The 17,252-nt window shown below is 44.3% G+C and overlaps 1 protein-coding gene across 1 annotated transcript in view; it reads right to left on the bottom strand.

Annotated features, from left to right (window-relative positions):
• LOC310785795 (UPF0711 protein C18orf21 homolog) overlaps nt 1-17,252 on the bottom strand; it is a 30,045-nt gene that overhangs the window by 1,780 nt on the left and 11,013 nt on the right. The gene's annotated exons all lie outside the window — the stretch shown is intronic.

The following is a 17,252-nucleotide window of genomic DNA, read 5'->3' as shown; positions in this document are numbered from 1 at the left end:
TTGCATGGCCTACTTCTACACTGTTCTCATGCATATAATGAGATTTTGTGGCGAAGAGATATGAACTTTCCCTACAGAATAAATAAATAAATAAATAAATAAATAAATAAATAAATAAATAAATAAATAAATAAATAAATAAATAAATAAATAAATAAATAAATAAATAAATAACTCAATCCTGAGGGTTTTGTGAAACTACTTGGTGGTGCTTGAACAGTACTGCTCTAGCTACATAATCCAAACTACTTCTCCATCTATCAGAAGAAACGGAACAGCGACAACTAGGACAAGCTTTCCTCATACCAATTAATATTTGTCATCAAACCCAACAGAACAACACGACTCCAGCCAGCTGTCGAGTGTCTACGGTCTCTCTCTGGGTCACGGCGAGGCTTTGACCTGTGGTGACCTAGTCGGAGCACGGCCATCGACTGCACAGCTAAAAGGGCCCCGGGGACAGCAGAGTGCGGAGCGAGTCATGGTTGAGGCAGGCGAGGGGGCTGTGATGAGAGGGGCTCACAGGCCCCGGGTGACGCAGGCCCGGCCCGTGGCGTCACAGATGACAGGCTGATCTCTCGCTGAGGAAAAGTTCACTATGGGCTCTGGAAAGCAGCTATATAACAGGGCGATGATTCAACACGGTCGAGAGACACATCCCACTGAGCCTGCCCACAAAACAAGCCCTTGATTCCTGCCCTTAAATGCTTCTATTCATATGAAAGTAACTGGATTAGATGGATGAAGGCATGGCCTGTAGCCTATCAGAGGGCAAGGTGGGGCTGTTGCCATGCAGTTTCATCTGTCCAGAGTAATGAGTATTCTGTTACATCATCACACGGCCATCTTGGTAGGAAAATAACAGGTGATTGTAATAAAATTAACAGGTGATTCCAGTCAAATGACAAACACAGCCAATGAGCTGTGTCAGATTGTAAAACGCCATATTGGTAGGAAATGCATGTGACATCATGGGAATACTATTGTTAGGTGTGTCTATCAATATATCAATATCAACTTTTCCAATGTTGCCTTTGGCATTTCAGTTTAAAGTTCACTGTGCCTCCCTGGTATGACAAGTATACAAAATAAAACAATTTAGTGACAGATTATACACTGCATGCAAACTAAAAAAAACATGTTAAGCGACCCTATATAAGGCAATGCATGCCACCCACTACAAGTGTGATGTGATAATGTTATTTATTTATTTATTAATTTATGTATTTATTTATGTATTTATTTTCGCCCCATGTTCTCCATAATGGTACTTGGCCAATTCCCCCTGCTGTCCCGTTTGTTGCTCCAAGTGATAATGTCATTTCAAGTTTCTCATGGTTCAAGACAACAACTGTCATCCCAGACTCCCTGCCATTATCTTACTGTATGTCCCACTGAAAAGAAAACGGCATATATAGACTAGTACCAGGACAAATGCCGCCCGTCACAAGGTACACTCAAACTGTCATATACAAAGGCATCCATCAGCAATCAGTGAGAACTTATTCAAGCACACATCCAGCGTTTTGTCTGACAAAACAAATGCAACCAACACTGCCCCTCTGGACTCAAAGAAAACTTGAAAACAACCTTCTTGCCACACTTGCTATTCTTCAAGGTTCCTCCAACCTTCTGTAACTAAATCTCATCCACGGCACAAACAGCCATGTCCAAGTTGCCCAATGGAAAACTGGTCAGAACCGACCACCAGTGGCAGGGTCAGCAAGTCTGATCCAAGCTGTTGACAGTGCTGAATGCTGATGAGATGGAAAACTTACCGACACGAAGGTAGCCATGTCAGATTCTGACAGGTGTCTGCTGGCGAGTGGCGTTGGACTTGGGTTTCTATGTAGCAGGAGGTCCCAGTTGCTCTCTCTCTCTCTTGATGTGAGCGCGTGTGAAAGTGTTTATAACACATGCATGTCCTGCTTTATATAGACCCAGCCCAGGAACTGACCCGCCCATCATTGCATAGGGGCGTGGCTCATATAGGCTGGCTGACCAATGGACTGGCAAAAAGATTGACTCAATCTGTTGGACTGCCAACACTCTGTTGCTACCTTGTCAGTGTTGCCACTCTCCTCTGACCCAGCTCGGCTCATCTATCCACATCCATGTGTGCAACCAGACCAGACCAGATTTCCCTACAAGAGACAGTGAAATCTGAAGTTGAACTAAGCATATCCAAACACATACATCACACAGAGGTCACAGTGGATCAAGTGCTGGGGGAAAACACAATATAATGAAGACGTTAACTGCTGATAGTGGGCGACTCACATAGAGTAAGTTACAGGAGGACAATTATGAATACATACAGCTTTATAATGATGGAGGTTATCCCACACTGATAGCCAATTCAACTTCTTCTAGTACACAAGATGGAGAGGAAATCCCAGAACTGAGTGATCAATACAACTCATCAGTTCAGATCTACTCGAGGTGGGGAACGTGCAAATGTGACGTTTTTACCATTGTTCTTGGGTAATTGTGTTCATGTGTCTACACACAGACACACACCCACAGGCAGGCACCATGATGTACCACGGTGGAAGGACATGAAAGCAACTTCTTCCCAACTCCTAAAAAGGCAGCCTGCCATTCCAGCAGATGAAGCCTGTATCTGATTTAGATAGGAAGAGGACACGCAACACTAAGAGCCACCCCATCCAACTTAAAGCAAGGCCAGGCAGGGCGCTTTATCTGTGCGGTACGAATAAAGCTGTCTCATTATCTCATATCTCCACTACTCCAAACAACTGGCACTCCTCTAGATTTAGCCATGCCCGAGCCGCCTATTGTGATTACAATCAATCGCTCTATAAAAGTCATAAACACGTCAGCACAGGTATGTTGATAACCAAGATACAGCTGGAGAAAAAATAAAACTATAACATCCAGGAATAAACTGTCTGCAGGATGGTCTTTGCGTCTTCATCACCTAAAAAAAAAGTAATGGTATTGCTTTGATTTGTAGCTATATATAATAGGTACGGTAGATTGTTTGTCCTGCTCAAATCTGCTCGTCTACCTCATGTTTTATGCTATGCTTGTCCGATATAATGTGTTTTTGTTCACCACTGATTGTGTTGAGCTAGATCTCTAGGTAAAGTCTATGTAAAGTAGAGGTCGACCGATTAATCGGCCGGCCGATTAATTGGGGCTGATTATTGGGATTTTTAATTAATCGGCATCGGCCTGCAAAAAAAATAAAAAAATAAATTTTTTTTTTTTTTTTTTGGCAGGCCAGGCCAGGCCACCGGGCACCGAATGTGAGTCTTCTCATGCACCCATGAGCCTACTGTAACGTTACGTTTCCTCAGTCACCACCATCTTCTGCAAACACACTTCTCCCATCAAATGACAGCAAATCTAAACAGTTACATTATTATTATTATTATTATTATTGTTAATGTATAGAACAGTGCATGAATGAGTTCTCTGACATACTGCTCTCTCGCTATAGCCTACCAGTCACTACTGAAATCTATACCGCATAACCCAATGTATTTTTCTATTTAATAAAAAGAATAATCAAAAACATGTTACTGTACTGGCTAAGATAACATCTTATATTAGATGTAGGCCTACAGTATAAAGAAAAAAACATCGCATGGATGCATAACTGGGACGTATCCTCAGTGATGTACCCTGGGGTCATAGGATGTTTCGGGTCTCGCAACAACATACACCCTCGCCCAGGTGACCCAGCCGGGGCTGGCCAAGCCCCAACTTACGTCCCAGTAGCTACCCACGGTCAGCCCTATAGGGAGGGTCGAAGGTGGTCATGTGGTCAGGGCCACTCAATCCGCTGCTCCGGAACTACTCTGCTGGGACCGGGGGAGGGGGAGGGCTCTGGTACGTAGAGGGACCGGGCTCTGTGGGTTGCCACCCGGCCGGGTTCCTCCCTCGTCTCACCAGGTCTACGACCTGTGCGCTGCACCAGACTCCCCCGCTCCAAACATCTCATTCCGAGGTGATGGTATCTTAGTGGACACCATGCAGTACCAGTACGTTGGTGGCACTGCAGTCTCCACTTGCGGCTTGAATGGCCCTCCTAAAAGGCCTCTCGTGGGTTGTTGGGCTTCTTCCTCACGGAAGACGCAGGCTGGGGAGCTAACCCATACTGCTACCCGGGTGCCGTCCCTGTTCCGGCTGTCAACTGACTCTCCAGTAGTCACTAGTCTTTCCTGGTTGTATAATGTTATATTCGATTTTCAATGTGCATGAATGGATAATGGAAATCTAGGCTACTAGATTTCTTAAAAAAAAAATACCAACAGAAGAATATTGCACATTTTTTGGGGGCGCTACCCACACGTTTAGCTGTGTGTTTCTCATTCCACGAATGCACAATCCTTACAAGTTGTACCCCGTTGTAAAGGTGACTAATCAGGCTTTCCAACTATATAAAATACAATTACAATACAATTGGTATTATTAAAGGGGAGAAATAATCGAGCAAAATAACGTTTCCAAACTTTTTTTGAGGAGTTTATTTTAATCGTATTTTATCGAATGAAAAAAAAAAAAAAATCGGCATTATATATCGGCCATCGGCCGCCCTGCTCTCTAAAGATCGGCATCGGCATCGGCCATTGAAAAAGCAATATCGGTCGACCTCTAATGTAAAGTAATCTGAGACATACTTGTGATAAAGGTCTAGATAAATAAACAGACATGATGAAGTGAATCATTTTCGACAGTGAAAACCTGCACATTTAGACACATTCTGACCTTTGAGGCACAGCTGCACTTTGAATCTAAATGATGCACATCTCACACCCCCTGCATACATGCTGTAAATTACTATTGACATCCATTCATATAACTTCTCAACACATTCTATTGGTTGTAAATGACCAGTCTCATTATATTTTATAGCCTCTATTTGCTCTACCCTTATTTATAGCCTAGCCATTACTATATCTTATTATTTTCTGCGTTAAGAACCCCTTTTCCTCATGGGGATCATTCAAGTTTTATATACTCGAATGATTAGAGCATCCTGTTTAGATTGGAGTCTAATCTAAACAGGATGCTGACGCGAAATTCCCAAACAAAACTCCGGCGTCAAAACCTCATGAATGTGGCTGGAGCGATGCGAGTGAGTGAGTGATGAGTGAGGCTTCTAAAAAAATCCCAAACCTCCCCTTTAACACATTCTTTGTTCACCAGTTATAATTGGTAATGACAATGTTTTGGCTTGAAAAAGTGGTCAAGGCACTTAGGCAACTACCCAGCGGGACTGCTAAAAGAAAACAACTTAGCAAAACAAGGCCGGGTGTATGTGGCTTATAGTGTGGAGTGGACCAAATACAGACACACAGCTGGCTACAGATGGAGGTTTACAGCGAGAATTACCTCTTGCTGATGTCCTCCTCTCCGTGGTGTCCTAAACTTCACCATTATTTCATTTACAAGTTAGCCCCAGTAGAGAATGTATAAGACGTCTGTTTTGATCATAGTTTGACTGTTATCTCTCGACCTGCAATACAGATAAATATAGAATTCTGGACAAGATCATATCTGACGATAAAACTATTCCCAGATTCCCCCCAAAAAAGAGAGATCCCAAAGAGATCCCAAAATCTCATCAAATGGGGGTCCGTGGCCCCTAAATAGGGGTCCTTGATATGAAAAGGGTTGAGAATCACTGCTCTAGTCAACACTTCTCCTCAGCTGGCCTGTACTGGAGCTCTGATGCTCTGTGTGCGTGAGTAATGTACACACGTGTGCACTGCATGTCTGTGTGAGGCTCAGATGACGAATAAGCCTCCTTCCTTAGTTGTAACCTGTAACTTAACCCGTACTGCAAAACCCCTGTCACACTTAACACAGGAATATGCCCACGTCAACCATGACAGATCTGAATTTAAATCCTATCACGTGTAGCCGCTTAATTGAGGCTAATAATGGGACATGTTAGCGTATATGCACTGCAGGGAGACACGTGAGAGAGCGGCTCTCACTAAGAGATTTGATTCCCTGAATAATTCCAGATGAATAATCACCTACATTATACACAGCCGGGTGAAGGTGAACGTGAAGGACCATTGTTGTTTTGTAGAAAGAGTAAGAAATCATGACTTGTGATTACAATATCAAACTACACTAAATACAACAAATACATAACAATCTAATATTGCCTTAGGGATGAAACGATTAACGGTTTAATGATAAACCGTGGTAAAATTCCTGACAGTCAGTATTACTGTTTAATGATCAAAAAACCGTGTTTGATTATTTACCGCGCTTGGAAAAACATGGTAAATACGTCTGTCCATCATCAACCAAAGTTAGCAACAGTCTCCTGCATCTGGGTCTGAGCTTTCAATATAAAACTTGGTGATATGATTTGAGTGAGGGTATCAGTACTTTTGGAACATTTTCAGCACATTTTACCGCGATAATATTGGTAACCGTGATGATCATTTTGGTCACTATAATCGTGATATGAAATTTTCATAGCGTTTCATCTCTAATTGCCTTTCACCTGTGTGCATGTGTATTATGAAATTGAGTCGGCCTTGATCTTCCATTCCCTCTCAGTCCCATCCAAACAGAACACAGAGCCGTGTCTGGTTTTATCTGACACCACATGCGTGCTTCTCCCATCATGTGTTTAACAAGACGCACTCACCACCACAGACAGCCACATGCTCAACCTTGATCCCAGACACATACAGCACATCACAGCTGTTTATGTCTGGCAATCAGGGGCAGTGTATAATGCAATGTGTGCACCTGCTGTTTGGTTTCTAAATCATAACCTGACTTAAAGACGGCATGACATAACCCGCTAACAGGGGTTATTAACTAGGGGTGTCACGATACACTCAGTTCACGATACGATACGTATCACGATACTGGGTTCACGATAACGATACGATACGATACGATTTTAACAATATTTTTTTAAACTTGAATAATGACAATATATGACTGGAAAAGTAGTATTTTATTTGAAATGCACAAATACAAAACATGCTGTTGTGGGAAATTGTTATTACAATAACAACTAGAAAAAACATGAGATTGGAGATAAGGCTTATCTTGAAATAGAATGAGTTACACCGTCACTTAGATTTACTTTGAACTAAAAGGTTTCTCAGCAGTATAAATTCTCATTATGCATCTTCAGTTTTTCTTCAAACTCAAACAACAAGACTTTTCTTAGTCTATTTTTTATGCATCTTCAATTTTTCCTGTCAAGTAAACAGTTTTGCCAGAAACTCAATTGAATGGTTTCTCTCCTGTATAACTTCTCATGTGTCTCTTCAGAGACTTGTTCAACTGAACTACTTTCCACACATTGAACTTCAACAAACAAAGACGTTTCTTTGTCTATTTTTGAAAAAAAAAAAAAAAAAAAAAAAAAAAAAAAAAAAAATTTCACGATATGAGATTTAATCTCAACGATACATATCGTGACGTTTTACTATCGCGAAATTTCGTGGGACGATATATTGTGACACCCCTATTATTAACACATTCACTGCCAGCCGTTTTTCAATACTGTAGTTAGCTTCTGCCAAGGTTTTTTTTTGAGGATTCTGGCTCATCTTTCAAGAGCCGAGGATTCGTTTCTGTTAGGATTTTGTGAACACACAATATCTCAAAAGAACTAATAGAATGTGTGCTTTCTCTGTCTAAAAGAGTTAGTTTGTAGAGTTAGTAGTTATGTAAGCATTAGCAGTTGAATACAGCATGGTTTCAGCGTCTGAAAATTTATTCTGAGATAAACGGCTTTTTGTGAAATTCGATAGAACAGTCACTTTAACCATTCATTTTTGGCATCAGTAAGACGTCAGACATCTAAACAATAGTTTTGAACAGTAATTTCCTCCATAACAGCAGGAAACACCCCTCTCCTTCAAACTCCTCCCTCCGTGTGTGTTCTTCTTGGCTGCAGCGGGCGTGTCACAAGCTCGTTTCTGTTGCTGCTGTAACCTCGCGTCACCAGGCTCACTGCTTTGCTGCTGCTGTGCCTGTCTGCTGGCGGCCGCTGGGCAAGTCTGGATGGGCTCGCTCGTTTCTTGGGGTTTGTGTTGAGAGCTTTGATGAAGCTTTTGCGATTCTGGTCTTATTTATGCTGCGTGTTTCAAAGTGTGTTCCACCCGTAATCTATTATGCAAATTTGCAAAACCCCACCGCCAGCTCCCAAGCGCGAAAGTGAAAGCGTTTTCGCCAATCCATTTTCATGAGAATGGCTTCCTCACACTGCTTTTTGCTTGCCTTCCTCTAGTCTGGAGAACACTGTCGCCACTTAGTGGGTCGGTGGAATGGGTTGTACACGTTCGGTGGCTCCAATATTTTTATAGGAGACGTGGGGAGCGTTGATCCACGTCCCACCGTCAAAAAATAAAATAAAAAAATTTAAGCCGAGATATCTCGTCATTGGCAGTCAACCGTTGGATTTTGTAAGCCGAGATATCTCGTCAATGGCAGTGAACGTGTTAAAATAAAATCATTAAGTAATAAATACAGTCAGTTTTTACAGTGTGAGAGATAGCAGATTTTAGCAGCTACCATCTTATAGCTGAAGCCGTCTTGAGTCGGCCATGTGTAACCCTATATAGCGTGGGAAATGAGAGGGGGCATGTTTAGTTCAGTCCAGCCACCTCTGAGCTCGCCTGAAGAACAAGCCTGAGCCTGTTGACTGAGACCATCTATGTATGCTTTCTTTCCAATACATACAATACATACACTTCTGCACACATACATGTACAAGCAGCTACATGTACAGGCTGTGATCACATATCATATTCATTATACAGTATAACACGGCGTGCCAATACATGGTACACACATGTATGTGTGCGGGGGGAAGGGGGGGGGGGGGGGGGGGGGGGTGCATGCTGACATTTTATTGAGTAAGCTAGTAGAAGAAGCACTAGTAGAAGAAAAGAAAAAACAGTTGGACTGATAGATCTCTAGATCTCTACCTCACTAAATCACTGCCTGTCAGAATGTGACACACGTGCCCATAGGCTGAGGCTAGTCGCTCATATATAATAGGCTTTACGAATTAAACGAGAAAAAACTGCACCCGAAATACCACACGCAGACAAGCCCCCCACCCCCCCCCCAACGTAAATCAATTCTGCAGATGGAGCCTTCGCCTTCTATTAATAGCGTTGGCTCTGTAAATACCTCTCTGTCTCTCTGCTGCCCTAGGCCAGCTTGGTTTGGTTTAGGTTCATGTGACCTTGGCAGTAGGGCTGCAGCCACCCACCAAGAGAGAGTGAGACAGACTTCAGAGAGTGCATATAAGAGTGAGAGAGAGAGTGAGACAGACTTCAGAGAGTGCATATAAGAGTGAGTCCCACTCCACACACACGTCTCTGTGTGTGCATTTACAGGCGTGCGTGTCTGTGCACTGCACACTGCACAGTGCGTGACAGGCATTTGAGTACACGTCAATACAACAGACTCAGTCACACGGCTCTGTTGGCAGGCTGCCTGACAGAGAGAGACAGACTCTGCAGAGCTGCTTCACAGTGCCATTTGAGAAAGATGTCATATCTTTTAGTGTCATGGTCTTTCTCTGTAGGTGCTAGGTGGTAGCTCTACTCTCAAGGTCACATTGTATGCATGACGCAACACCAATAGGCCTCAAAAGTGTGAACCGTCATGCATGCAGCCAGAGCAAATAACAATCATACGATCAATAACAAAGCTACAGAAAGCTGTCACATGATCAATAACAGGATATGAACTGATCATTCACCCAGAGTGGTAAATCAAGTAGGTAGTATCTATCTAAAAATGCACTCTTCACAGTTTGCAAACAAACACAGGCTAACTTGTATTTTCAAACCACTGTTTTTCAAGACACGCGTACACATTTTGTGCAATGCTCAGTGTCCAAGTGTTACAATCTGTGTTTGTGGGTCACAGTGTATTTGTGGACTGCTTTGCATTTGTCTGTCTATAAATCATTTTGACACTTTTATACTGCACAGAGTGTGAATACGATCCACAAATGTAGTCGGGCAATCAGAGGTATTGCTTGTTGCTATGTGGTCACGACTCCTCAATAAGCCTTTCAAAATAAGAGCATGAGCTGAGACATGTCAGAAGTTCTTCTTACCAGCAGAAGCAGAGGCCAGCAGCGGTGCCAGCGGACCTACTTTATTATTTTCCAGGTGAGTCAAGTGTCACCAAGCAGTGTGTCATGTATAGGGTCCGGTACCAAAAAAAAAAAAGAGTACAGATTCAAGTCAAATCTATCGGTACCAAATTTCAGTACCTGCTGAGAGCACATCTGTAAAATCTCTGTAAAATGCTCTAAATAAATAACAATGTTGAATTTGATAAGTTTGGACTTATTTTTTTTACAACTGAAATTACATGTTTAGAATTACGGAGAGAGTAAAGTACCAAAAAAAGGTACCGTTGCTATACCGGTAGCTAACTCCAGGTACCGGAACGGTAGCGTATCGGTTCAAATGTGAGCCGTACCCAACCCTAGTAATGTATAATGTCTCCATAGTAATGTAGGTATTCTATAGCCTGGGTAAACCCATCCCCCACGTGACCTGCTCTCAGACCTGTTCTCAGTCACTAGGTCCTAGTGACTGGGAACTGAGAGAGCAGGTCACGTGGGGGCTGGGTTTACCTAGGCTAGGTATTCTAACCCTTATTCCTGTTCTAGCATGCCCTTTTACACCTCTGTGCTATGCTGTCATTGGACATGGGCTCAATAAAGTGCGTCCATAAAATAATCTCACTTTTCCTGACAAGCAGAGAGACTAAAAATAGAAGATCTTTGACAACACATGCAGAACAGAGAACACACACATACATGACTGCCTGCTGCACGACAGGGTCAATTCCTGCATTACAGTTGGCTGAAGGACACACCTGGGCTGGCCAGATGTGGCACAGCTGCGCTGAGCACAGGTGTGGTTTTGGAATTCAGGAATAAACAAAACAGCTTAGAGAGAGAGATGTGGATCTGGAGCTCATCTCTGATCATTAGAAAAGGTGAATAATGCTAGAGCAAAATGCAAAACACTGGCACAAGCATGCATGGCCTGGTAACAGAATATGGGGTGAGCTATCTCTGCGTCTGTGTGTTGACAGAATCAGATATGGGAGTGAGGAGCCAAAAATTGAGTGGTGGCTTCCAGACCTTCAAACCTCATGTCAAGTTGCCAACTCACAGTAGTGACTGGCCAGTTCCAGCTTACACTTCTAATAATGATGTGGATGATATGTGGGCTTTATCCTGAATCCATACTTAATCCACTGGTATGCCTCCTTTCTTCCAACAGGACACAAATGGTGAAAGTGAACCGAACCCTCTCATCAGCAATAACTACCGTAATTTCCGCACTATAAGCCGCACCGGAGTATAAGCCGCAGCAGCAAAATTGCCTGTTTGTTACATATATAAGCCGCACCGGACTATAAGCCGCAGGTGTTTTAATGTTTTTTTTTTTTTTTTTTTTAATTGTGTTTTAATGTTTACCGTAATTACCATATGTAAGGGTTCATGCACAGAGGGGATTGTCGGGAAAGAGATGGCTGTTTGAGGAAGCTCCCATTTATTAACATTTCAACAAAACAACATAACACAACACCACCTGTGTTTTTTTTTACAGTGCACACAGTGTCCGCGGTGTGGTGAAAAGAGGGCAAGAGAGGAAATTAAAACAGAAGTGGATTTATAGTTAGAAAGAGTGCTAAAAAAGAGAGAATTCCGTTGTTGTTGTTTTTTTGTTTTTTTTTTCGAAAAAATCCATAGATAAGCCGCACCGTTATATAAGCCGCAGGGCCAAAAAACGGGGAAAAAGCCGCGGCTTATAGTCCGAAATTTACGGTACTAATGTTGGTGCTCCCCAGGGCAGCGTAAGCTCAGCTTTTCTTTTCACTTTTTACACCGACGACTGTTGCACTGTGGAATGTTTATCTGAGTGTCGTACCAACTCACCAGATCAATATATTCTAAAATACTCTGATGATACAGTTTTGATCTCTCTGCTTGATAGCTCTAGCGACCCTGGACTGCACCAACATAGAGTAAATAAGGTGGTGGAGTGGAGCGATAGCAACGCTCTCTTAATCAATGCAAAAAAGACAGCAGAGATTGTTTTGGGGTCTCCACCTGACACATACAGCACCTCTGTTACTATCCATAACGAACAGATCAAGCAGGTATGCTCCTTCACATACCTAGGAGTAACAATAGACCACCTGCTGTCATGGAAAGACCACGTAGACTCCCTGTGTAAGAAAACGAAGCAAAGACTACTCTTTTGGTGCTAGTAAACAGATTCTTCTATTATTTTTTACCTCAGTGATTATGAGTGTTTTACAGTACTGCAGTACCACCTGGTATGGATGCCTGTCTGTTACCTTAAAATCACAACTACTTAGACAGATGAATATTTGTTAAAAAATTGTAGGTAAACCACTCCATAGTCTATATGAGTCTACATATGTCAACAGTGTATTGAGGTTAGCTAGAAATATTGCCTCAAACACTAATCATGTGTTACATGAAGAATATGAACTCCTGCCCTCTGGCAGGAGATACTTAATTCCAACTTTCAAGAAGGTCAGACTAAGAAAGTCCTTTATACATCAGTCGATCCTGAGGCTTAATCAAGAACATGGCCGAGGGTCAGTGGAGCAGTGACCAGTGCTCTCTGTGTGCTGTATGTGTGTATGTATCTTTGTATTTTTGGTTTTGTTCTCTTTGTCATGTGTTTGTGCATGGGACTGCCGCTGTCTTGCAAGACAAAGTTCAGTGTGAACTGACAATAAAGTATATCGTATCGTATCGTATCGTATCCTCATTAAAAGCTATGATCATGGGGACAAAGTGCATCTGATCCAAGCCCAGGGGCTGTGTGTGTGTGTGTGTGTGTGTGTGGTGTGTGTGTGTGTGTGTGTGTGTGTGTGTGTGTGAGAGAGAGAGAGTGTACATACATGCTTAAAATACTTCAGTAAACATTCCATGCTTAATCCCTCCACACGTGAGGTGTGAGTGAGGGCTTCTCTACAGAGGCTCTCCTCTGCCTGCATTCTAAACAATCCACTCCCTTCCTGCACCCCCCCCCCGCCCCCTCCTCCCCAGCACGTTCCCTCTTGTCATCCTGCACCCCCCCCCTCCCCTCCTCCCCAGCACGTTCCCTCTTGTCATCCTGCACCCCCCCCCGCCCCCTCCTCCCCAGCACGTTCCCTCTTGTCATCCTGCACCCCCCCCTCCCCTCCTCCCCAGCACGTTCCCTCTTGTCATCCTGCACCCCCCCCCCCCTCCTCCCCAGCACGTTCCCTCTTGTCATCCTGCACCCCCCCCACCCCCTCCTCCCCAGCACGTTCCCTCTTGTCATCCTGCACCCCCCCCCCGCTCCCCAGCACGTTCCCTCTTGTCATCCTGCACCCCCCCCCCTCCCCAGCACGTTCCCTCTTGTCATCCTGCACCCCCCCCCCCCCTCCTCCCCAGCACGTTCCCTCTTGTCATCCTGCACCCCCCCCGCCCGTTCCCTCTTGTCATCCTGCACCACCCCCCCCCCCCGCCCCCCTCCTCCCCAGCACGTTCCCTCTTGTCATCCTGCACCCCCCCCCCCCCGCCCCCCTCCTCCCCAGCACGTTCCCTCTTGTCATCCTACACCCCCCCCCCCGCCCCCTCCTCCCCAGCACGTTCCCTCTTGTCATCTCGTCCCCCCCCGCTCCTTCCCAGCACGTTCCCTCTTGTCATCTCGTCCCCCCCCGCTCCTCCCCAGCACGTTCCCTCTTGTCATCTCATCGCTCACTCAGGTGTCAGAGCCTCTCGTCGGAGCTTTCCCTGTTCCCCCGGGGCCGAGGAGAAAAAGCACCAGCCAGACATCACTGTCTCTCGTTTCCTGTCATCTCCTAAAGAGGCAGATGCTCCAGTTACAAAGAGTATGGAGGGATGTGGTGAAGAAAGAGAGGGATGGAAAAGGAGGGGGAGGAAAGATGAGAATAATGGAAGGATGATTTGGTCAGGTAGACGAGCTGTAAGCGAGACACACGCACGTGTCAACGTCAGCCTCGACTTGGGACATTGTCGGCGGCAGCTAGACGTACATACGTACTCAAACGTCCGTTTGACGAGGGCGTCCTCCTAGGGGAGTCTCCAGCTAAATGAGTCATTGTGTGATTTCACTATGATCTCAATGACTGCACACTGCACAGTATGACTGCACACTGCACAGTATGACTGCACACTGCACAGTATGACTGCACACTGCACAGTATGACTGCACACTGCACAGTATGACTGCACACTGCACAGTGACTTTGCCGGGAAATATAAGCTAGCCTCAAGCAGGGAACACAGAAGCGTCTCTAGTGGGGCTACAAACAAACTTACTGTATTTCCATAGCCTTTGCTGAAAAGCCCCCACAGCCTACAGTATGTGTGTATGTATGTACTGGTCATGTGTGTATGTACTGGTCATGTGTGTGTATGTGTGTATGTACTGGGCATGTGTGTACACTGTATGTACTGGTCATGTGTGTGTGTGTCTGTGTGTATGTATGTGTGTATGTATGTACTGGTCATGTGCTGCTGTCTGATATTCTTATGCTTGTTGTATTTTAGTAAACACATGGACACTTTGTCCAAAGTTCAACACATAAAAATACCATAGCTACTGTATGTTGTAACAGACCAATTTAGACAATGACACACACACAGTAGATGCATGTATTGAGAATCCAGTGAACGCCGTCAGAGCGGAAGGCCAAATGTTTCACGATCAGACAGACTTCATGAACGTGACCGGGCCCGGTGCTAAATATTCCAACTGATCCAAACATGACATTCTGAAAGCGACACAGTCGTACAAACTAATACCTCTCCAAAACCGGCTTACATCAAGGTAAGATCCCAGCATGATAATGTGTTTTGATGCACGTGCATGGACCAAGCACACATGCAGACGTGAATACACACACACACACACACACACACACACTCAGAACAAGAGGTGAGCGGGCATTTTCTGTTCTGGCGCCTACCTTGTGGAATGGCCTCCCTCTCTCTGTGAGACTGGCTGATTCAGTGTCCACTTTTAAAACACTTCTTAAAACCCACTTATTTATACAGACATTTTACTAAATCTTAAATCTTATCCCACTTATTTGCTGTACCTTTGATTGCTGGATTGTCTGCACTTTATGACCGGTGCGCCTCATGCCTTCTTATTACTTTATTTTAATTTGTGCTTGTTGATGCTGTTTCTTGCATTGTGTTTATTTGCCTACTTGTTTATTGTATTTTGTTTGATCCTGCTGCCTGTTTTTATTGTAAAGCACTTTGTGATCTCTGGATTTGAAAGGTGCTATATAAATAAAGCATTACTTACTTACTTACTTACACACAAAATAATAATAAAATAACTAAACTATACTAACCCCAGATTGTGCCATACCAACACTTCAAGCAGACCATTGGAGTCATTTAGTGTTATAGCCCATTTCCTCCTGTCAACACCTAAGAAAAATATTGTTCTTCTGGGGATGGAAAAGATGGATTTTGCACCACCTCTGTTTGGCCAGTTCAATTTGCTGTTTTGTGGCTAGTTCATCACATCAAGCGCTCCTGTTGGCACCTAGCTTACATTCCCCCGTTTTTCATCATTTTTAAAAGACAAACTTTATGCTGTCAAACTGGTTAAATTTAACTGCTGTCTCAGCAAACAAATACACCCTAAATAAATAAAAAAGCTGTGAACGTTCCATTTCTCGCTGTGGGTGTCAGCGTGTGTGATTGGCAGAGTGTAACATAATGCATGCACTGATATGAGAAAACACAATTTGGGGACACTGAAATAATGATAAAAGAAAGGTTGACAAATGAATTCAGGCTCCATGTTACTGTGATGGATTACCGAGCTCAACGTTGTTTTTCACAATATACAGAAATTAATGGCAACGAATTGCTTCTTCTGAAGGGAGGGCAACAAGCCCTGATGTCCTAGATTACACTGAAGCCCTTTTCCCACATGCGTACCGGAAAATTACCTGTAAGTCAATATCGGACATTTCCCTGAATTTCCCTTCACACCTCAGCGTTCGCATGTGGGAATCTTATCGTCAAATAGCCGGTATGTTGGGGGGTGGGGTGGCGGGGGGTGGGGGAGAGTGGCCTGGGGTCTGTGCTGCAGGCCACTGAGGCCAGTCAGAAAAAAACAACAAACAAACATGGAGCCGGCGTCCACTCTTTTGATAATATTGCTGACGCGCTTTTTCCTCAAACGTAGACAGCGACGCAGACAAATTAAGGCGAAAATGGAAAGGGATATACGTGCGAACAGAAACAGATTCATGTTCGCAGTCTTCTCCGCTCAACATCGTGCAGAATATGAAGATAGACTAAACCGGGGACAGATCATGACAGTGTTATGTACCTCTGTGCTGCTGCGTGAGACTAGAGCCGTCTGGAAGCGAGAGAGACCAGGAGGGAATTTATTTTGGGAAGATGCTCTGAACAATTTTGACGACGTGGAATGGAAGCGTCATTTTCGCGTGTCCCGGTGTACGTTCGACTACATGCTGAGTCTGGTCCGACCCGCACTAACACGCAAGATCACCCGGTGGCGACCACTGGAAGCACGTTTGCGACTGGCAATAGTCCTTTGGTGGTACGCAACACCAGGGGAATATCGAACAATCAGCTGTGTATTTGGTGTTGGACTGTCTACTGTGTGCACTGATAGCGGAAAATGACTGGACCCCTTTCTCACCTGTCTGCCTATCGCGGCATACCGCTCTTCTGACTGGCTCAAAACTGGTGAAATGGCCGCGACGACGGGGTCGCGCTTATACCGGCACGGCGCCTTTCCCACATGCAGTCATTAGACCACGTTGCGGTCATTTTGCGGTACAAAGCGCATGTGGGAAAAGGGCTTGACTGTGACAGGGTTTTTCCTGCATAGAGAAGTATGAGGCATACCTGACGCTGCCAGACGGGGGCGGTATTGTGTTGTGTCTTGTGAACACAATACCGCCCCCGACTGGCAGTCAGGTTAGTATGAGGCGGCCACCTCCCCCTCTTGACAAAACTCTGACAGGTGTCTTCATGGAAAACACTATTTTCTAACAAGCGTTGCACTCGGTGGATTTCTGTCATTTGTAATTGCTGCATTACACCGATAACGTTATGTTTAAAGCAGCCTTTCGGAGTACCTTCGCATAGTCGTATCCATGCGCAATCCACATAGAAAACGTCTATTTTTCAGCCAAAAATAATAATAAAAATACTCTCGGCC

The sequence above is a fragment of the Poromitra crassiceps genome, assembly GCF_964638095.1.
Source record: "Poromitra crassiceps genome assembly, chromosome: 11".
NCBI classification, from domain to species: Eukaryota; Metazoa; Chordata; class Actinopteri; order Beryciformes; family Melamphaidae; genus Poromitra; species Poromitra crassiceps.
The sequence above is the reverse complement of the archived record's forward strand: the minus strand, read 5'-3'. Positions and strand labels throughout refer to the sequence as shown.